Below are 23,496 nucleotides of genomic sequence, written 5' to 3' on the forward strand. Positions count from 1 at the left end.
AGCTAAAGCCCTGAAAAAATGAAATCCCTGCAGACAGTGTGTGTTCACTGTGAAGTGCTGTCAATGAAACTGGGAATAATATTTTAAAAGGATTTTGGTCAGAGTTCCCAAAAAATCAGCTGTTTTAGCAGAAGTCTTGGCAGTGAATTCACTGACAGGCTTGAAAGCTTTCTCCATAGTGAGAACTTTGTGGTGAGCCCTATGCTCTCCTGCTGTATGGGGTCCAGAGCTGGAACAGTTCCCTGGGTCTAGTGCAATTTTATTAACTAAGAGTTACTGTCTTTAGAAAATAAAGGAAACAGAGGAGATGGCATAGCAAATCCAGGCTATGCCAAGATCACACACCATTTTCTCTGTATTGAACTTCCCCTCTTCTATGAAGTTGCATAAAACTCCTGAAGGACTTGATTTGTTACGAACACTGGATTAACAAATATATGATGCCAAATCTTGACATTTCTTAACATCTCTTAGTTTTGTCAGAGTTCTTTATGGTGCTCTGCTGCTGAGGAAGTCTCCAAAATCCTCAACAAAATGGATAATGTGAATAATTTTTCTGTTCTTAAAACATGGCAAACAGTGGAACAGGAAGCATTATCTAGAAATTAATATTTAATGCACAACAGACAACTCTTAATTTTCATTTCTGAAAGTGAAAATCAAAAGCAAAGGAGAAAAATGGGAAAGTTGCTATGTCATAAGCCAAAGTTTGGAACAGAATTTATAAACAGATTTTACTTCATCAGGTAGAAGGATTCATGCTATACAGCACCTGTTTAAGTTTGCAGAAGGCTGTGCCTGTTTGCTTGTTTCAAGGAAAGAACTACTGAGATTAATAAATCCAGGACCCGGTTAGAGCTTCCCCCTTCATCTTGTTTTCTGGTGCTGCTGTTTTACAGTTTCTAGAGAGGCTTGTACCTGGAAATCTTGGTACACCTACTCAGAAAATTTCTTGGCAGATTGTGTTTATCTGAAGGTAAAATCTGGCCCTTCACAGAAGGTGAAATTAAAACTGCACTTTGGAACAGGGAGAACACTTTTTTATTCTGTAATACCACTGCCTTCACAGAACAGCAGTGTTGCACTGTTCTTCACTTAGGGTGATCTTTAATGCAGTGAATGTCAATATTTTAGCATGTTTATGTTTTGTATTAGCTCATAGTCAATATTTAGTTAGCTTTACAGGATTTAACATTTTAGAGCAACGACAAAACCTCATATTTTCATGTGGTTTCCCTGAAGCTGGCAACATTGTTGCAAATATCTGCAAATTAACATAAACATGTAATTTCAAGAGCTCTGTCTGAGTGATTTTAGGTAAATTTCATCCTAAACAAAATAGAAAGGCGAACTATCTGTTGATTTCTTTGTCACACTCCAAACAAATAAGCAAATGAGTTTTATGTTGCTACATTATGTAACACAGGACTTCTTTCTCTGGGGTCACCAAGGATTTTACTTGGGTATTTCTAAAAACCAAATTTAAATTGTACAGAGTTCTACCTCCCACCAAAGAACTGTTAGAAATTTTGATTCTAAAGTCTAAACCAATCAATCTTCACTCAGCAGACTGGGTTTTTTTGGTTGGATCTTTTGGGGGTTTTTTCCCCAAAAATGAAAAAGATTGTGTTGGAGATTTTGTTTTGGACAGAGATAAGTGCCAAAACCCTAGAAACCAATTATTATAATTTAATAAACATTTTAAGAGCAAAGAATTCTGTGCTACCTTTCCAAGTGGCCTGTCAAACACTATATTATATTGTAGCATGTGCAGGTCTCAGTATGTGTACAGATGTTCTTGTGAACATGAATACATTTAACTTGGTCTGACTGGATGGACATGATTTATTTATATCTCAAACAGGGGTTGCATAGGACTAAAAGTATATCTTCACCCAGAATATGTTAATAACCTTCAGCATAATTGAGACTCTGACCTGTGGAAGCCAGAATTCAGATTGGGATACCTTTTTTTTTTATATAATATGTCTTTCTTTACTATTGTGTGATAGGAATGTCATTCTATAGTCCCTATTGTGGTTTGTTTTTTTTTTTTACACAATCATACTCCTCAGTGTAAGTGTTATAAAAACTGTACACAACATATTTATTTTACTATTCAGTTAATTTAAAACTCTGAGCTAGTCCAATTTAAACAACTGTAGGAGATCAGGCTGAAACAAACAGAAAAAAATTGCTTCCTCCAATGTTGACTTTCAAATTGGTTGAAGGACCCCAGAGATTAAACGATGGATGTTTGGTATCTCTCTGTTAGGATCATTTTTTACTTTTAATAGAAAATTTCTGACTGAGACAAAAAGGTCAAGCAAGTTAGTGCCTAGCAAAGTATTTCTCATGTGGATAAGGCAAGAGGAAAATAAAAAATCCCAAGCATCATACAGCACCTCAATCCCCTTACACAAGCCAAGCATTTTGAAGCTAGTAGTAATTCATTCATCTATGGATCCACATCTGTTAGCTTAATAGGTGACACAAGGCTAGATTTTAAATGAGTCTAACCCAATAACCAGACTTATGTAATAGGCTTTTCAGGAAGACAGAGAAGGAAACCTTAATGGTAAGAAACACTAGCTCAAAGTATCAGTTCCAGCAGCTCCAATGGCTAACATTAAACCTTTCTGTCTGTCTTTCAGTATAACTTTCCTTTGTGTTTGCTCTACTCTGGCTATCACATTTGCACTAAGGCTCCTTCTGCCCTCCTGTTAACCTATGTGAATGCACAGGTGTGCATAATACATTAACAAAGAAAGGCTATTGTTTCAAAGAATTTATTTCTTATGGTTGTTGTTGCAAAAAGAAATGCACATCACATGCAATATTTTTTTTTAGTTACTTATGAAATGTTACTGATATTATTTGTCATACTCTACCACTTAAGCTACATTAAAAACTATAGCAAGAAATAAGTTTCTCAAACTTGGTTGTTTCTAATAAAGATTGTATCTTGTTTTCTTTTATAGGGCTGATCATGCAGAACATGATTTTCTCTTCTGTACACTGGTTTAACTCCATGGGCTTCAGAAGAATTACTATTGGCTTATTCTGGTGAGAGATGGAGAGGCAGATGATTTTTTACCTTAGATGAGTTGCTGGCATGGAAGCAGAAATATTATATGTGTTGGGGAAAAAATATGGTATGCACTAGCAAAATGTCCCCACACAACTCAGTAAGTTTAGCTTAAGAAATGTTTTCTCCTAGAAAATGCCAAAATAAACTAGAGTAACATTTTATTTAATGGTGTGGAAAAATTCCGCATTATAGCCATATGAGAAATGTACTTAATTTTCTTTTTTTAAGCCAGTCAGCAAGTAAGGCAAGAGTGCATCTTGCTAAGTTTGTTAGCACTGCCTAGAAGAGCATATTGAAAGATCCCCTGAAATGCACAATTGGATGCAAAGCTAAGATGGAGTGCTTTGTGCAGCTGAAGAGCACTTTGATGAACCGACTGGCTTCAGATGCTGTGAATCTCCAATCTTGTTGCTGGCAGACATAAAAACAACAGTGTAAACCTTTTGTCTTTTATTCTCTCCTGATTATACCGGATGTGGTGGCACAGAATAAACATGGCAAGGCATCTTTGTGCTGGAGATGGTTTTAGCAATAAATGCAGCCCTGGCATAGGGAGACACAACTCTTGTCTCTTCAGCTGGTGCTACGCTGGATTACTCACAGTATGGGTTTGATCCTCAGTGTCTTTCTAGTAATGAGTGCTCTGGCAAGAGCATTAATCACTGCAAGCAGAGAATTAGCAGCTCCAGCATTATCCATGTGGTCAACAGACATGAAAAAAAAGCAGGAGGCAGAAGGGAAATATTGTGTGTGCTTTATGGGTTTGCAAATGTACACTGATCAAATCAGCAGCAACGCACTGCAAAATTAGGACTTCTTTTCTGTCCCTTGTAACTGTACATAAATAATACATGTTTAATACATTTTAAGGAATTTATTGAGATACATTCACTGCAAGGAGTAGTATGTGGTTAGATAGTAAGGGCTGTGAGAGGACTACATTTGATTCTGTCTTTGAGAGGCATTCACAGTGCTGCAAAACATTTCATACATAAAAGTTGCAAAGCAATATGTATCCTACCTTGAAAATAGATTGTCAATATCTTAACATGAATAAGGAAGCTCACGTTGGCAGTACTAGAAGTCTGGGGATGTTTATGTATGTTCTTGTTAAAACTGCTGTCTTTAATTCCTGTCTGAGCTCCAAGTAAAGCCTTTCTGTTCAATATGATTTCATTTCATGACAGGGCAAGGAGGGCTACACTCTGAGAGAAAAGACTAAATCTTAATAACCTCCAAATAGAAAAAAAAATATATTGAGACAGAAAGAAAAATAGAAAGGAAAAAAAAGCCAACATCAGACATCAAACAAGACAGAAAGAAGTAAAAAGAAATTGACAGCCAGAGATAGGTGAGAAAAGAATAGTAACATGAAGCAGATGTGGTTGTGCTGCTTCATCAGGGCCATGCTACAAGTGTGGGCAATTTAGACAGTAACAGGCATATAAGGTTTTCAGAGACAGGTCCCCTCTCCCTCTCTTTCTGTCTCCTCTCCACACTTAGCAACAGGACCTCTTGGAGACAGCACTCCTTTGCTACTGGTGCATCCCTCTGGCCTGGAAGCACCAGGATTTGCACCAAACTGGGGCCAGAGAGAGGCACAGAGGAGATAGCTGAAAAGGTGCTTGCTATAGCAAGTACCTGACATTTGCCTGTGGGTCCATGAGAGCCTGTAACCAAGAAATGAAAATCTTGGCAATCCACAGGTCAGTGCTGTCAGCTGGGGAAGCAGCATTTCTAGAGCCAGGCCTTACCTCTCAATACTGCATCAAGCAAAGCCCCAGAGACATCTCTTTGTTCCTTTCTCTGTCCTCCTCTGTTCCAGGTACCTTCCCTTCCCTTCCCTTCCCTGAACCTTCCCTTCCCTTCCCTGAACCTTCCCTTCCCTTCCCTGAACCTTCCCTTCCCTTCCCTTCCCTTCCCTGAACCTTCCCACTTTTCCCCTTCCCCCTTTCCCCCTTCCCCTTCCCTCCTTTCCTTTCCCTTTTCCCTTTTCCCTCTTCCCTTTTCCCTTTTTTTCCCTTTTCCCTTTTCCCTTTTCCTTTTCTCCTAGAGCATGAGTCTGATCTTATCACCACACTTCTGGAGCACTAGACATGTCCTAGGATGCTGGGTAAACAACATTCTTCTGAAAAGTCCTTATGTGGAATGTGGAGGATGATTTAACTGTCAGGGATGTTTTTGGTTTTGGTATTGGTTTTTGTTTTTTTGTTTTGTGTGTATGTGTTAGTCATACATACTCTTCTAAGCTCTAAGCTTAAATGACTATGAATAAAGCCTGGAGACTGTTAAAAATCTGAAAAGTATGTCATAGCTAAGCCTGTTGAAGTTCAAGGAAATCATACACGGAAGACAAAAGACAATAAAAATTTTCAGACAAAGAGAACTGAGACCCAAATATTGTTACATTATAATACCTGAAAAAAAAAGTGCTTCCAGCCAATTAAAGTTTGGTTCTGAAGCTGGATGAAGCTATGCAAGCTAAAACTGACCAATAAAGTATTTTCTGTATAAAAATGATCTGGGAAATTATTCCAGGTATGTCTGCAGACTCAGTTTTGTAGGTTTATCTGTATGAATGGTTTCTAGAAATAAATGCCTCATTCACTGGTAAAATGAGAGATACATGAAGTTTCTATTGTGAATGATACAAGCTTATCAGAGATAAAAGGACTGATGAATTATAGTTATAGTTTCCATATTTACTACTGCAAACACTAATTTTTAATCCTATGAATAAGTAAACTGTAAAGGGACGGATGATTTCTGATAAAACAAGAGCTGATAAAAGCCCTGGTGCAGAATGGACAATATTTGGGTTGTTTATACAATTAGTTTTTCTTCCTAATCTCCTGACCTTTGCTGCTGCTACTAACTCAAGACTATCCTCTCATAAGAAGTGACACTGCAAAGCAAAGCATGTACTTTTTCCAGGCAAAGGGAATACAGGACAAAACAAGATGAAGATAGGTTTTACCCCAAGCTATAGGTCTTCTGTCAAGGTACAGAAGCATAATTTGCTTTCTAGTCTTTTCTTCAAGGTACAGGAGATTTAAATGAACACCCTGGGAGTAGAATTTGAGCTTTGTCTAAACTCATCCTTTTGCTGCAGTGGACATCAAACAACATACAATGTGTGAAGAAAATCATATACTTAACCATGAGTTAGTCATTGATTCAGAGAGTGTTTGTTGGAATTTTCCTCTGGAAGACATCTAGTTCAACCTCTCCCCTGAAGCAAATTTATCACCTGCTGTAGATCAGGTAAGTAATTTCTTTCCCTAGTCAAGTTGCACAATCTCCCACTACTCCTGTGCTGTACTTACCATCTTTTCTAGGAAGATATCCCAAACATTTAATCTGAATGTCCCAGCTGCAGTAAGGGTTCATTGTTCCTTCTGAGGTAATTTTCTTCTAAAGGGAGGAATTTGGCTCAAGAAATCATAAATTCCTTTCCAGCAGCTGTGGACTGCTATTAGATAACCTCTGCATTATGCTGAACAAGCCAATCTTTCTCTTTGAGGGTCATGTGCTGTAGGATCCTACCTATCTTGATAGCTCCTGGTTGATACTCTTTCCCCTACCCCACTTGATTTGGAACCCAAACCTTGCTACATTATTTTAAGTCCAGCGTCACAAAGGTCAGGAAAGTGTGTATAGTCCCTCCCCTTGACCTGCTGGCCAGGGCCAGTGTGCACTTCCCCTTTTTTGATGTGTCTGCAATGCTGGCTTGTTTTCTGCTTGATATTCACTGCTGCTTCCAGGCATTGACACCAGGGTTGCCACTCAGTCCCAGTCTACCTTTGTGCATGAATTAGTCTTTTATGTCCATGTACAGAATTTACACTTCTTGAATTGTTCACCAATCTTCACATTTTGTGAGGTCTGTTAAGAATGAGGTTTCACTTTCCCGCTTAATAATCTCTTCTCCTTATTTACTATCATTTGCAAATCACTTTCTTAGCATTCAAATTACTGATTTAATTATTGATTCATGGGACTCACCTCCACTTCTTCCTAGCTGCCATTTAGATACAAAGCTACTTTTTGTTACTATTTAGGTTGTCTTTCTCATTCAACAACAAGCCCATGTTTTCTCCTACACACATACTTAAAATGTTACATTAATCTCTAAATCTAGGCCGAGATTTAGTTCCGAGATTTAGGCCTTTTCCCTAAATACTTTAGAAAAAAATCTTATATTTTTCCCAGTCACTATAGGTGGCTGAAGGCATATGATCAGTTTTTCCTGAGCTGTTTTCACTTTTATTTCTCCAGGGTTCATCAGTCTGGATCCAAAGATTGCCAAAAGATTTCATCCCAGTGGTGTCCCATCAAGAATCTTCTTTATACAAAATGCAATCCTCCCTATTCTTCTTGTCTCTCTAAAGAAGCCTGTGCTCATGGTGCACATGCTGTGCCACTCAGTCTCTGTGACTGTGCTCACACAGGAGCCCTGAAACCAGACATGACCTTGCAATCCCTCCTAACTCTTGCTCTACCTGGCTGTTGCTACACACACCAATGTAGAAACACCACAGGCTGGTCTCAGAATTCATTTGCCTCTGAGCACAGACCTGATTCACTGGTCAGCAGGTTCTGTCACAGAAATACACTAGCTGTGAGAAAACTAATCAAGATGATCATAGATCAGAAACCTAGTAGAGAAATGTACTAAAGAGAAACAGTTTTGAGCAGATAATGTTGATCTTTCAGAAACAGTCATTGGCTTTGGATAATGACCAGTCTTGATCCCACAGAGAAGGCAAATTTTATGATGTAGACATCACTAGTAGTACAGGTGGCTGAGGCATGGGACACTTTTTCTAACCTACTTTCCTTCCCTCTTAAGTCTCTTTTTACCAAAACTTCAGAGCAGACTGCCTACCACTTGGATAACCACAGAGTTATCATCAAGTCACAGCATGAAACAGCCCTACTTTGTCTCTGGGTATCTTTCTGTGACCCCACTCTGACAATGAATTCTGCAAATAGAATATACTGAGTGCAAAACAATTGCTCCCTCCTTTGCTCTGTGTCCCCATATTCATTATATTCAGCTTCCTCATTGCTGTTTCTATTATTTCCAAAGGCTGATTTTCTTTGGTACCCTTGGATGGGTTTTATCTGAGCCGTGTGATTTGATGTGCTTGAACTACAGGACATACTCCATGGGATTCACTGTAGTTACAGTTCCATCACTCCTATTTGTCTACTTGCTTTCCAAAGCCATTGCTCTCCTAAAAGTATCAGAATCCCTCTTTTGTCTCCTTAACCCCTTTCGTTGTCTGTCCTGCTGACAGTGGTTCATTCCAGCATGCCACTGTAACAACAGGATTCTTCATAATAGCTTCTCTGTGTTGCCCTCCAGTTTATTCACATCTTCTTGGATGGGTGAGGTTTGCTACAGCCTACGCTGTCTCAGACAGACTCTCTAACAACTGCTTAATAATTATTAGCTTATTTACCTGAGGCCAGTAAACTGAGCACATTGTAAAGAACAACCTCTACAAGCATTCGTCCTTCTCATACAAATTGTTCAGAATATCTGTTTTTTAGCTGCATGTCACTACTGGTGGTTTTCATGAAAGTCCGCTTCACTACTGCAGTTGGCATGTACTCCAGGGTGAGGCCCCATTGCAATATTGGTGAAGACTTTGTAGAAACATGTACATTTATTCAAACAAAAAAATCTTTGAAGTAGTTTCTTTAAGAACTGTTGCCATCACTGCTGTAACTTGCAGACTGGTTTAGCTACTATTGACAGGCTATTGATACTCCTCTCTGAACTGCATGAAGCTGTAAACACAGAAGCTTCCTCACCTTTTTTTCATCAGCTATTCTTAAATTTTTTGGTTTTGGGAACTCTGAACTCTGAAGAAATTACACAAACCTCATCTCCCTCTGGCACCAAATCCTCTGCATTAGGTTGAGAAGAAAGCTTCAGCTTCTGTCACTTTCCATGGTGCATCGCAGTGCACCAACATGGGAAAAGTGCCTTACAAATTTACACTCTGGTTATAAGTAATTCCTCATATTGCCTGTTTTTTTTTCCCCGGCACAGACTAGACACTCTCCTAGATGGTTTGGTCTGATCCAGTAGGGTTAATTTCATCCTATGTTCTTTCCATCATAACTCAAAGTAGAACTTAAAAGGGTAATGCAAGGGTCCTTCTGCTGTAGGCACTCCGTCTTATTGTAGCAGCTGCTTGCAATCTACTGGGTTGTGCTCTGTTTCCTAGGTAATCAGGTTGCTCTCTGTAGAATTATGACTTTATGAGGGGAAAAAAAGTGTGAATGAGAAGCCAAATTTACTTTTTCCTGTGTTAAATATGACAAAGACCACAGTAGGAGAAGAGCTGTAGAGGAGAAGTGAGTGTCTGCAGTGACAGAAAATGGCAAACATTGCTCTTCTATCCATATATATGGATGGGACTGGGAAAGAGATTAAAATGCAGCACCTTTTGGTAAAAGGGTGCTGTCAGCATGATCAGTAGCTATTGTGATGACACAGACAATCCAGACTTCTGTGGACTGTTAGCAAAACCCACAAACTTTCTCCATTCAGATCAGTAGCCCTGGGAGAGAAGGTCTGTTAGGCTTGAAATATGCATTCTTCTATTTTTGTGCACCTGTGTTTAAGTAGTCAGCAACCCTTCTTATTTTGTGGAAGTAATGCTTCGGGAAGAACTGATCAGAGGGCAATATTTGAGGTATAGTATATTGTATTCAGATAAATTATTTTCCTTAATATTCAGACATACTGTGTTGGGAAAACAATGCAACTTGTAAAATGTAAAAATGCAAGCCCAACAGTTTCTTACCTCACTAACTTGAGAGGTGTCTGTCAATGCTCAGATTTTCATACTTTAACACTGATCTATTACTTTATAAAATGTTTATGTTCTGACAGTCCTTCTCTTTATGTCTCTCTAAGGCATATTGCAAAATCTGCCTGGCTTTTGCACTGTGCTCAGGACTGTCCTGCTGTAGCAGAAATACCAAGCAGGTTTTGTGCAATGGAGTAGATAATGTTTTATGATTGTTTAAGGTAATGTGGAGTGAAAATGGCCCAACTATAAAAACATTTAGTTTATCCGCTACAAGCTAGTCCCTCATACCTTGTGTTGCATAGTCAGCTATGTTATTGTTTTCAGCACTGAACTGATTGTGCCTACCCATCCTAGCAAATGTTTAAATAACTTACATAAAACCTGCTACATTTTTGTATCCTAACACTCCTCCATACCATTACAAAATCTTATTACTGCTTACTTCGTTTTCTCTTAGAGTACCTACGAAATGCCTACTGGATTTTGAAAAAGATTAGATCAACCATAAGATGACCCATGTTTATCCACTGAACTGAGCAGCAGCAGCTACTCTACGTAGATGGAGATGTTGTGAAAAACTGAGCATGCCTGTAACAGGTGACTTGAAAAGCCTGTGCAGTTTGTCAGTGCTCTCCCATGCACTTGCTTTTGCTTTGTCCACCTGCAGCAAGACCTCTGTCTGCAACAGAACAGCTGATGTTCCATGGCTGAAGACTTGGATTTGATTTGAGCTGGTGACTATTGTCCATGAGCATTTCCCTCTCTCTACTAGTGCAAGCCATGAGCCAAAACTCACCTGAGGTCTGTTTCAGAAAAGAAACAATATACACTTTCCCAAATGTGGATGTTCCTGAGGATTCACAGAATCACTTTCTTCTTTCATTGCCTGACAGAAGAATATTATAGTTTTCTGTGAATGAAATGTTTCCTACCTTTGTATTCCTCTGCAGACAGATGAAGTGATCTCAGTTCCAATTGCCTCCATCTTTAAAGACAAAATCCTCAGGAAAGAAAGTACTACTTTTTTTTTTCTCTCCCCTTCTAATTTTTTTAAAAAAGAAACAGTAAGCTGACAGCTGATAAACACACAGCTGGGAAAAAACTGGCTCAGTGTACTGAGACTCTTGACATAGTAGTAGCATAGGCTTAGAATGTTCAGTGGTATATCTATTCACTGTGGCTAGGAAGAAATGGGTAAAAGTAAAAGAAAGACTCATTTTTCTGCCTGGTAGGCTGGTATCTTTTTTTGTTGCTGTCTATTATTGACTAGATCATATTGACTGTGATGCTTCAAACACTGTAATTCATCAGACAGATGCTGACTATCTACTTGTTCATTGTTTATTTATGAGCAGGGAAAGATTTCCAAAGGTGTTCAGATCACTTAGAAGACAGTAATCAATTCATATATATTTTTTTAGGTTACAAAATAATAAGCCTAAGTCAAATTATATTTTGTTGTATGAGATAGTAAAAAAATAAACCCTCAAGGGGCAAACAAACTGTTGTTACTGAAAGAATTACCCATCCAGGATGGACTCAGCTGCCTAACACCTCATTAACTATTTAGCAGTTCCTTAGAAGGAAAAATCTACTATACAGTGAATTCCTATCAATTTTTAATATAGCAGTGCCTGGAGCACTGGACTGAGTTCCTTACTTGTGCAGATGGTATAAGCAAAGCGAATACTGCCACATCTCTTAATGGGGGAAATCTCAGATAAATCCCTAGGCTTCTTTCCTTTGTTCTGGTTTACTTTATATTCTTAGAATTGTTAATGACCTGTTGCTGAGCATTTCTGCAGAGTTCATGCCAGTTTTTTTCCTTTCACACACACAATGAGAGCACTTATTGATCACAAAGCAGTTTCATCTGAAAGCCAAAATTGCACCATATTGACTTAATGCTACCATCTTCTGGTTTGGAAAGTACCTTTGCTAGCCCAACTAGTTGTAGTAAATTAATTTAATTTTTTTCAATGTGATAAAACTCCCTAAGTTATTTTTGTCTTGACCTAGTTTTAGTACCTGATCACACACTTTAAAAATAATTGGCCCGTCTTCATTAGTATAATTTTCTTTCAGTTTTAGAATAATCTATCATAGTCAGAAAACTCCACCAAAATCTTGCTAGCTCTTTTGCTATTTCTATATACTGTCTGGTTCTCTATCCTGTTCCTAATTATAGATATTCTGTGATCACAGTTAAATTTACAGCTGCCAGATTACAGCTAAATTGGATTTCATCACTCTTTTAGCCTAGCCTCTGTTCTCAAGCTTTTCCATTTTTCTCTGTCCAGGCTTAGTTCCCAACCTAATGTGACACTGCTGCAGGGACAAAGGAACCTATTAGTGCTTTACACTTAGAGTGTCATATCTGTCTAACCTGTCCTGAAACAGAAGTTGTTCTTCTCTGTTCCATGGCAGAGCATTGTCATGTCATTTGTGAGGTGGGAACTTCACAATGTGAAATGCTGCTAGCTGAAGAACAGTTAGTCTCAGCACCAATAGCTATCCCCAGGAAAAATAGTGGGGTTTTTTTTGTAACCCCAAAGCAGCAGAGGCTGCCATGGATTGGACACAGGTGGAAAAGAAAGAGTAAAATGTGAGATTTCTAAACGATTAAAAAAGAACTCAGATTAATACTATTTTTAATGCTATCCAAACTATGTATTGCTATCGTATTTACTCCATCACCTTGTTCCCTGCTACCTAGTGACTCTGCTTTCAAATCTCTGCAAAAATACTGTGCTCTGAGATGAAGATAGCCAAAATATTTTTCTTCCCAACAGACTTGTACACAGTAGCCTATTCATTCCCACCTGGGCATGAAGTAATCTCCATTACCTAGCTGCCACAGCAGGCAATGAGGCAACAGACTTACAGGGAAAAAAAAGAAAAAAAGAATTTGCTTGTTCTCAAACCTATTTGTCATACATAATAAAGCCTTAGCAGCCAGCGGCGATGTGATAGGGATATGGCCCTTTTGATTTGATTTCGCTTACAACTCAAAACATCTTTGCCTTTAATTCTTTTTCTCTGGCTGCTCATATAACTCCACAATAAACACACATTGTCTCCTTGTTTCATTTTAAAGCCATTTGGGAACACTGTGGCAACATGCCATAAAAATTGGGCTTATTCCACTTCATTCCACTAACCCAACTGTTCCACTAGGTTTTTTAGTCTCCTGAAGATTTATTAGAAAGTTTTATCTTTTGTAGCACCCAGTCCTTCTGCCAGATGTACATGGAAGCTCTTAAAACTCAGAGCAATCTGTCAGAAGAGTTGTCAACAACCTTTTTACAATACTGCTGACCTGTTAATCTAGAACTGTCACTCACAATGTAGAACTCATTGTATTTCTGGTAGGAGAATCCCCAAGAGCACAGAGGTTTACAAAAATAGCTAAAATTAACAAAACACGCAAAACTTTAAGGCTACTATTAAAAATAATGCTATCTTACAAAAATTAGGAAAAGTTATTATGGTGTTTACCAATTCCTGTAATATATTTTCTGATGAGGGACCTGTCCCGGAAAGTCAGTAATGCCTACTTTGCTTTCTACATATATTTTCCCTGGGGACAAAAGATTGCATATCCAAAAGAAATTACAGAAAGTCCATGTCCAAGAATACAGATTTTTAGCATTTATTTGCTTATGTGCAGATGACATAAATACATATATTGTCATACCTTATGGTAATAAGTTTATAACCTTGCTGTGATAGCAACTGCTCCAAGCTGTGTTTATGTACCACTGGTTCACTCAGGCATTGTGTGTATATGGGCTATTCAGGTCTCCAAGTCAAATGTAATAACAGTATTCTGACAGAGTTTAGTGGAATAATTCATTTAGCCTATTTATGCATTTGTAAAGCTATTAGAATAATTCAGAGTCAAACATACTTCCCAGAGGAATTCTGTGGTCTAAGATCAGTATTTACTTTGAGATCTTTGCTTGAAAGGAATTAAAATAAACCTTAGCTGTGTTTTAAGCCTATCACTCTTGGTTTGTTCATCTCTTCTGTCTAAGGTAATCTAAGAAAATGGCCATAATCTGTTTAAGGAATGTATTTATTTCAAAAGATTTTTGGATTAAAACACTTCTCAAGTTTGATTTATGTTAGTTAGTGACCCTGGCGATGTTCCTATTACATTAAGAATGTCAGAACAGCTGCACCAGCTTGGACAAAAGGTTTGATGTGTCCAGTGTTCTGTCATGACAATGTTGTCAGGGACACTTAGAAAAAAAGATGTCAGGAAAGGATAAGCGTAAAAAGCATCCTGGATGGCAAATGCACTCTGACTTCACTGCTAGAAGTACTTAGTCTAATGTATAGATCTCATCTGAATTTTTATCATGCTGTCTGCTGCTTCAGAATGGTGTGATATGTGTATAACAGCAAGTGCCATGCCTGCTGCTTTCCTTCCTGATGACCTCACTGGTGCATTAGCTAAAGTGCATCTATCTTAACATAATTGTTTTCCTCTGTCTGTAGAAATATCTGCAAAATCACTAAGGGTCAGGTCACATCAACTGTAACTGATCAATGAACCCCCACAATGGAGAAAGACCCAGAGGAGATGGGCAAAGATGTGTTCCTGAGGCTCAGGGAAGAGCACTTTACCACAGTTGTTGCAAAGAAAGCGGAACTTACCCCAACACAAACTTGGCATGAGGCTGGCTTTTGGTTTAACCAATGGCTCTGAAAGTTGAGTGGATCAATGAGTTGTGTAAATGTCCTTCCATAAGCTAATCAAAAAGGTGTGGGTGTCATCCTAAACAGAACTTCATGGGAGAAGTGTACAAGTGACTCAGCCCAACACAGGGATACGAAAATTGAGGAACCAAGAAAATAAACTTCAGAGCAGCAGGTATGAGCTGGATTCAACCAACCACCCCAGAGATGGAAAGCATGGGGACACCTGGAATGGGAATCAGATTTTTGTTGTTATTCAACTGTGTACTGCAATTGCTTTATTATCCTTGTGTTGCATTTTCTGCACAATGCTGCTGTATTCCTCTGCTGAATCCCTTGTAATGTCAAATATCTTAAAATAAGTAAACTTGGTATTAAAACATGAATGTCCGGACATAGAGCTTCTGAATGAACCTGGTCTGGGAGTACTGGACACTAGTACCACAGGAGCAAAACTAGTTTTGATCATTTTCATTTGAAATGTCTTCAAGTTAATTTCAAACACTTGCATTGCAAGATTCCCATGAAGGAAGAGCAGTTGTTTATGGATACAGCTGTGGTTATCACATATCCTCTGAACAGAGAGAGACAGCTCTCTCCCAGGATTTTCCTGGACATCTGTGGGAAGCTATGAGAAAGATCAGAGAAAAGTATGAGAAACAATTCGTATCTTCATTTGCCGCACCTGTTGCTGTACACATGTGGAACGGGTTATGGAGATTTGTTTACCAAAGGGTGATTTCCTAATTGGACACTGGTGATGGTGTTTGGATTCATTGACCAATTGGATCCATGTGGGTTTTTCTTAGTAGTATAGTATAGTATAGTATAGTATAGTATAGTATAGTATAGTATAGTATAGTATAGTATAGTATAGTATAGTATAGTATACCTGCTACCATATACAGCTAGCAGGGATGGCATAAGATTAAATTGTGAGCAAATGTAGTTTATATGGCAGAATAAACATCTTCAATTTTAGATCTGCAACATTATGGCATAGCTTCTGAAGATAAAGTGAAAGTTCATCTCTTGGCCATTGAAGATTCACTGGCAAAATCACTAAGGCTGACACCACAGAAAGTCTGTGCATCTCTGTTTTCTACCTCATGTAATTTATATGTGCTGTACATGCTTATGATACTGCTTCTATTCTAATTGTAATAAGAATCTTTAGTTTTCTTGTTACAGATGTCCTTATCATTACCTTAAAAACAGAACAAAGTAAAGAATATACTTTATTTTATTAAGTGGGAAATACACATATTTTTAGATGGGAAAAAAAAATAATCAGGCTACAGTGTCCTAACTAATGCAGAAAAAAACCCCCATTAATAAAATGCAGTTTACCCATTGTTGAGGTGAGAATAAAGACTGAGGTCCCAGAGGGAAGAAGCAAGCAGACAACATTTTTAAACACTGTCCTAGACTGTTTGAAAGAGAAAATGAGACTGAAAGGAGACCTCATTGCAATCTACAACATCTCTGCTAGGGGGAGAGAAGAGGCAGACCCTGATCTCTTCTCTGGGGTGCACAGAGAAAGGACCCAAGGGAATGTCCTGAACTTGCATCAGGGCAGGTTTAGGCTGGGTATCAGGTAAAGATTCTTGCCCCAGAGGGTGTTTGGGCATTGGAACAGGCTCCCCAGGGCAGTGGTCACAGCACCAGCCTGACCAAGTGCAAGAAATGTTTGGAAAATGCTTTGGTACATAGTGTGACTTGAGCTGTACTGCGTAGGACCAAGAGTTGTACTCCATGATCCTGACAGGTCCCTTCCAGCTCAGCATGATTCTGTGCAAGAGATAAACAAAGCAAAAAAATACGGAGACACAAAGAAAAAGTTCCTGTGAAAGAAATTCTTGAAAGGTGTTGTTATTGCCTGGGGATCACAGGAATTCTAAAGCATGTGAAACTACTAATGTATGGCACATAGAAAGGCTACTGACTCATAACTATAGACTCCCAAGAACTTTATATGTATCCCTCTGACAGGGGAACACATAGATTTTTACATGCTATTCCTGTGAATACAGAGTCTGATATTCCTATATATGATGCTTGTGTGGACTAAAATGTAGCAAAGCATTCATTCATGGTACTTTTATTTAATGTACACGCAAGGGAATAGAGAAATCATTGGTCATTTTAGCATACCAATAGGTTAAATACTTCACTAAAAGCCAGTGCTTTTCACTTTAGGGTGAATAATCAAGTGCTTACAAGCCTCTTTGATTCACATTTATTCATAGCTATAGCTAAAAATGCTCAGAAGTTTAGGCAGAGAAATACTTACCTGCAAGGAGCAAGAGCATCTTGTGGCTTGCTGAGTATATTTACAACCAGTTTTATTATTTACAACAGAAAAATGCTGAAAATTATGAAATTGTTCTGCGAAGAACTATAGAAATTAATGAAACACTGAAAAGCAGGTTATTAACTGAGTTCCCAGAGTCACTTAGTTCCCAGTTTATCAAAGATTCTTCAGTCAGAGGGAAACATAAGCATCAACTAAAAGAGAAGATACAGTACAACAGAGCACCTAGACATAGCAGACAAAGGCTAGAAGAATCAAAAGGGATAAAAGCTGTAGCTTGGCAAATTTGATACAGTTGTGTAACAACTAGTTTTACAGTATCTCCAGGTTACAGCTGTCCAGGGATATCAGATTGTCCATCCCTCAGATTTTCTTTGATTTCAAGACTGGACATTATTTGAGGAGAGAGATGCTTCAGCAATCACAGAGACAAGAAGTGAATTTACAGTGACTATAACATTTAAAATCAGATTAACTATAATAGCAATAACTCTAGCCTTTAAAATTCTGAGCTGATTTTTTTTTTTAATTTGGTGTCTTTCATCTGAGGGATTTTAAGTGCTTAACAAACACAGACTAATTAATCCCCTCAACAATTCTGAAAAGTAGGTATTTATTACTAGATCTGCTTTTCAGATATGTAAGCTGTGAATCTGTAAAGTTAGGTGATTTGTCAAAGGTTGTGGAACGAGCAAATATCAGATATGGACTTCTGGAAAATCTACGTTGTGAGAACTCATAACTATAAAACTGTGTTATATTCTGGATAAAACAGTTGATCTTTTAACTTCTTAGCAGTCAGGTGGTGTTAACTAAGTATTTGCAACAGCAAAGAAAGAGATCTGAACAGAGGAGGTAAAGGATTTTAGTGCAGATCAGTGAAGTTGGGACATTATTGAAAAAAACACCAGGGAGAGGATACAGTTTATGTAACAAAACCAAAACCAGCTAATGATATTAATAAAGTTGGGGATATGGTGCTTTTTCTTTGTCTAAAATGATGGTGGAAGATGCTTATAAATATATTAAAAGGCACTGTTTATTGAAAGTACTTGCCACAGACAGCATGCTCTAAGTTTCCACTCCCTATCTGATTAAATACAGCTTGGTGCTGCCTAGTATCAGCATGCAGGGTGTCCATAAATCCTGGCCTGGATTATGTTACATTAAACTTGGCCAAATTCTGAATTCACTGTAAGCAGTAGTAAAATTCTTTCAGACTTCAGTCTTAATCCTGATGTAATTCCTAATTAAGACTGTTTTGGGTACTGCTGGAAAAGGCATTATTCCACATTTTTAATTTTTCTTAATGGGGTGGCTCCTGCAGAAAGTATGATGCTGTTAGGCAAGTCTTGTTGACTCTTCAAGAACGGCTGAGGAAAGTATACAAAAAAAGAACCAGAGCTTTCAGAACTGCAATATCATGGAGTTGCAACTGTGGACAACTACCTAAGCTAGTAGTGATCTTCAATCCACAGCCAACCAAAGCTCCAAGGACATACAGAAAAGTCTCATCCACAGCTGTGAAGCAGATGCTTCTAGAGAAGTACTGAACTCAAATGCCTCAGGCCTCCCAGTAAAAAAGAAGACAAAATTCTTCTCTACCTCTCTTTCTAAAACACACTGTGATGCTGAGTATCTAAACATGGTCTCAAATTTTTCCCTTGTTTACAACCAAATTTATTTCCATTTATTTTCTTCTGCAGAATGAGCAAGATATGTCTTGATACCTGCAGAACGCAACAAATTAAATAATTTTCTTGTATATTTTGTAGTGAAATTTGCAAGCTTCTGAAATACTTTTATTTTTCTTTCTATTAGCTGTAAATTAAAGAAAATTATGCTAGAAGATCTTGCACAGTATTCTGAGATTTAAAGCCACTGAGTTGCATATTGCAGATATTCTGTTTTGTGTTGTTATGTTTCTTACTCACTGGGAGTGAAATCCAGATCTCACTGAAGTCCATGATGAATTTTGCGTCCATCTTCTTAAGCAGGCCAAAAAAAAAACTTTAAACGTAAAAGCTCTAGGCCCATACACATGTCTGAGAAGTTATTGGCAAGCAAGGCTGAATACTTTCAAACAATTGTTATGCATATGCAGTACAAACAATAGTATATTGTGTATGTGGAAACTTTGTGCAAGTCTGAGACCTTTACTGCTTCTGTGTCTTTTGATGTTAAACTGCCACTTCTTTTAAAATGCATGCTACCAAATTACAGCCAGCTCTTATAAATCAACAAAAAGTAACAAAAGCAATGACCAGCTAGAGAATATCAGAGTAATATGAGCGCAGCTATACCTGACAAATGTAACCTGACTTGCTTTTTAAATGCAGTTTCTTAAACAAGAAAAAAAAGATAAATATAGTAGATGAGGAAAAGGGGAAAGGACAGTAGAAGCATTTTGGGGAAACAATACAACAAAGCATCTCTTTTCTTCAGTTCTCTAAAGGGCTGACATGCAGGGGACTGTTCTTTTCCAAGCTTTTTTCTTTTTAAATGCTTCCACATAGCTTTAATATATTCCATCTACGCTTAGAGAAAATAATGAACTGACGAATAGATGATACTTTGAAGGGATTAACTGACTGCTGCAGACCAAACTAGATCGACTGCAAACTACCCCCAAAACTTAGTGAACTTATTATTTATAGCTCCTTTCCCACAAAAAAAAAGCAATATAGTCAAAATTAAGTAGTCTTTCTTTGAAAATTGTAGTTATTTTGATAAAAAGTGCTGTCAAAGCAACAAACATTAATGCCACAAACTGTAGATCATGCACTTTCATGTAGGGTTTATGAGTCTCCTTGTGAGAACACTTCACAGATAAAGTATGTCTTCCCTTGAGTATAACATGAGCATTTAATTTTTGTTTTGGCATTGGGCCCATTGTGTTTATGAGGTTCTTTAGAGAAGTGGAATTGATGACCACAAAAGAAAAATTGAGAGTTACTTATTTTAAACCATTATTATAACCTTTCAAAAAAAAAAAAAAGGAAAAAAAGTGCTCTTTTAAGGAAATAGATAGATAGATAAGGACTCCATAGCAAAAAAGCTTTTGAGGTCTACATTTAGTCTGACAATATACGTAGTCATACCAGGCTTTATACTCCCATTGTGCTATAATGATATCCTTTGCTGCTTTGCCAGTTACACTAAAATACCATGTATTACACTTTCTTGATCTACAGTATTTTTGTTGGCAAGGATAAGTTTGCAGGTAAAATTTCAATTCAGTTGAACAGTCTTTGATTTTTCTCATAAGCTTTTCCATTACTAGCAAAAATTAATCATATATTTTATTAATCTTGATTTATTGTCTATCACATATGTAAATTTACACTACAGATATAAGAATCCCTTAAGTCGTAAAGCCTATGCTATAAAGCATGATCTTGTAGGTACAAGTCATGCAAAAGAAACTGTGCTGTGTCAGATCTGCATGATTTTGGCAAGATTGTGTTAAGTGTCTTGCTACAGCTCTTCTCGTAAGTGACTTGTAAATCACTCTTTATGACAATTTGAATGGACTCTGGCCACAAACATGTTTTATAACAACACACTTATTTTCTTTAACACGTGGAAGATTTATCCACTCTAGGCCTAACACTGTTGGATTAATTTCTGTAAAATCCTAAACATCCTTTACTGCACCAAAGATGAGGAGAAATGAATATGCTCTGTGTGACAGTCTCACTCAGCACCTTGCAGGAGCAGCATGTTTTACTGAACACTGATACTGCAGTTGCAATTTTAGTTGTACACTCTGAACAAAGAATATCCACTCTGCAGCTAACTAGGTCATATAGACCAACTCAGAACTTAACCTCAAAGTTCTGTTAAATGGGAATATGTGGCAATAAAATCAAGTAGCAAATTCCTTCTGTTAAAGTTCTGATATTCAATTACATGTCAAAGGAGGATGAAACCAATCAAATCCTAGGTAACTTAGAAATAAAAAAAACCCAACACTCTGACTATTGACCTCAGAGCTCAGAGTGCCACAGTCTGATTTGATTTGCCCTAGGGTTTTTCCCTCTTCCCTTTCTTCCCCCTCTGAAGTAAAGTTTAATAGTTACACAAAATTAATCATTACTCCTATTCCTTGGCTCAGGGAAGATGCAGCAACATTTGGACAGCAGAAAACATCAATTGTCACTCAAAGTGAAAAACTTTTTACTGTTGTAAGTGATTTAATTGGCAGTCTTTAGATAAAGTGATTTTCCATTCTGTTTCTACCACATGCCTGTTGACAAAAGGATTTCAGAAGTGTAAGACAATCATTGTTTGTTTTCTTTTGTTTATGCTGAAATGCTAAATGATCTAAGAATACACAGTGGATTTTATAAGATATTAATAATCCCTCCTAATTAGGAAGTCTGCTTATGAATTATTTTCAAGATCTTACTTCTACTCTTTTAGGATTAATCTCTAGTCCTTCAGTTCTTGATTTTGGCATTTTCCTTCAACATTTGTAAGACAGTCCTAAATTTCAGAACTGTATTTCAGTTATCTTGTAGATGGATTCCACTCTCGCCCGTTTTCTTCCCTTTGAAATGGAAGGTCAAAAAAATTAGTTTTGAGAACACCTTTCCAATGTCAAAGGTAAGATGCATGTCTTTGGAGTGCCTATGGCCAAGGTCCAAAATGAAGGACAGTAAAAGCAAATGATTGCCAAAAAGGTGTGAAATTAATTTCTTGACTGTACAAGTCTCCTGTAACTTCAATTTAAAAGAGTAAGATTTTAATGAATAATTTTCATTAAGCTGAGAAGTCTGTGCAAAAGCTCATCTGAGATGAAACTTATTAAAAAAATCATAATGAAGGAAGAGGGATCATGAGTGCCAAAAGACTACTTTCTCTCATCTAAGTTTTTGACATTATAGTCTGAGAAAATAAAATTCTCATATTTTCTCCTCTGACAGTACAATGGTCTAGAAGGCTCTGGCACAGCTGATGATAAGGAGAATAATATTAACTTAGAACTGGCACAAAGCAAACAATGCAACTCAAACTGTTGCAATGTTTTCATAAATCCATTCTCCACTAGATCCACAGCACCTTCACTGACAGTGAGACTGCAACTGAAGTCTTGTTAAACAGTCCTAAAATATCTTAACCTTGTTGCTTTTCTGCATTTAGCTTTCCATGATGATTATCAGACTGGCATTTGTCAAGCTGATGTCTGTTTTGTTGGCATAGATCACACAAGGCAGCTAATTCTGTTCTGTTCTTGTTTGGCTGAGTCTAATCTCCTGGAATTCAAGAGTCAGCCAAACTTGGTAAACCATGCAGTGGAAAAGGCTGCCTACAAAATCTACAAAAAAGTGTGCTATATTAGTGGACCTCTCTGATTTAGGAATAAAGAGGGCTAAGAAAATGTCCTTTCCCTCATAACTCTGTCTTGAAAGTTGTTGTTTGTTGTGTTCATAAATGTCTTTGATAGCCCTTCCCTTTCTATTTCGTATTGGAATTCACAAAAGTACAGGACTACAAATAACAGGTACCCAGACATGAATGTGACATTTGCTATTTCAAAAACATTTAGGCCTCACTCTTCAAACTCTACTCTGCAAACTGTTCATGAATGTAGTTGCTAAAGGAAGGGCTTTCTTTTCTCTCAGTTACATGAGTCTAAGAATAGGCTTTTTAATTAAAAGCATTGTTGAAGTCCAAAGAGCTAAAAGCACTGCAAGGGTCTTCTACCCCACCTACAGTAAATAACTCTTCAGTGTTTCATCACTGAAACCTCTGAGATTTCTTTCTTCCAGCTAAACCTTCCAAAGTGCATAGTTGCACACGGACTTCTCCAGAATTTGCTTGCTAATTAACTGCAGTAATATATATCAGACTTGTTTCCGTTTGTTCTTTTAACCAGATTAGATTTTCTCCCCAGCACAAAGGACCTTGTTCCATGGCTGCAGTACCAGTTGAGCTGCTGCTGTACAAAGCACACAGCATTGGGTGAGAAGCTGCACCAAACACTCATGGGGGTAACCTTTGTGCCCTGCTGACAGACAGCTTGACGACCATCATCTGCACAGGCCACATGTCACCCACAGCACCCAGCGATGCCCTGTCAGGTCTGCTCGCCTGGCCAGGAAAGCATCTCCTCTGCACAGAGCTCTCCAGCGTGTGATGAGTGCTGAGCCTGCCTTAGCCAAGGAGCTCTGAAGTTTCCCGAATGGAGATACTGTCTTGTGCCATTCAGCTACCTGTAAACTCCTCAGCCTGTCTTTAGACTATAAAACTCTTACTTGTGGAACATATCAGGGCAGTGACAGCCTCCAGTGCTAATTCAGTCCAGAATTGTGGCATGATCTGTAATAACCTACTCTGTAGCTCTGTTGCTTGGGATTTTTTAAAGTTGATTCATTTTCACTAAGGTTAGTAATGTTAGTTAATGGGTGGTGCTGTGTGATGAAGGAACAGTGTCAAAGTCTAAGGTTTTGTTATGTATTGAAAGATATGCACAAGCAAGCACAGGGTTTTGCAATAATAGGAACTGTTTATGATTTTACAGCCTATGATTCATATGGAAAATGAACAGC

This window comes from Agelaius tricolor, unplaced genomic scaffold (genome assembly GCF_023055355.1).
Source record: "Agelaius tricolor isolate 1412-34295 unplaced genomic scaffold, bAgeTri1.0.p SCAF_27, whole genome shotgun sequence".
In the NCBI taxonomy this organism is placed as follows: domain Eukaryota; kingdom Metazoa; phylum Chordata; class Aves; order Passeriformes; family Icteridae; genus Agelaius; species Agelaius tricolor.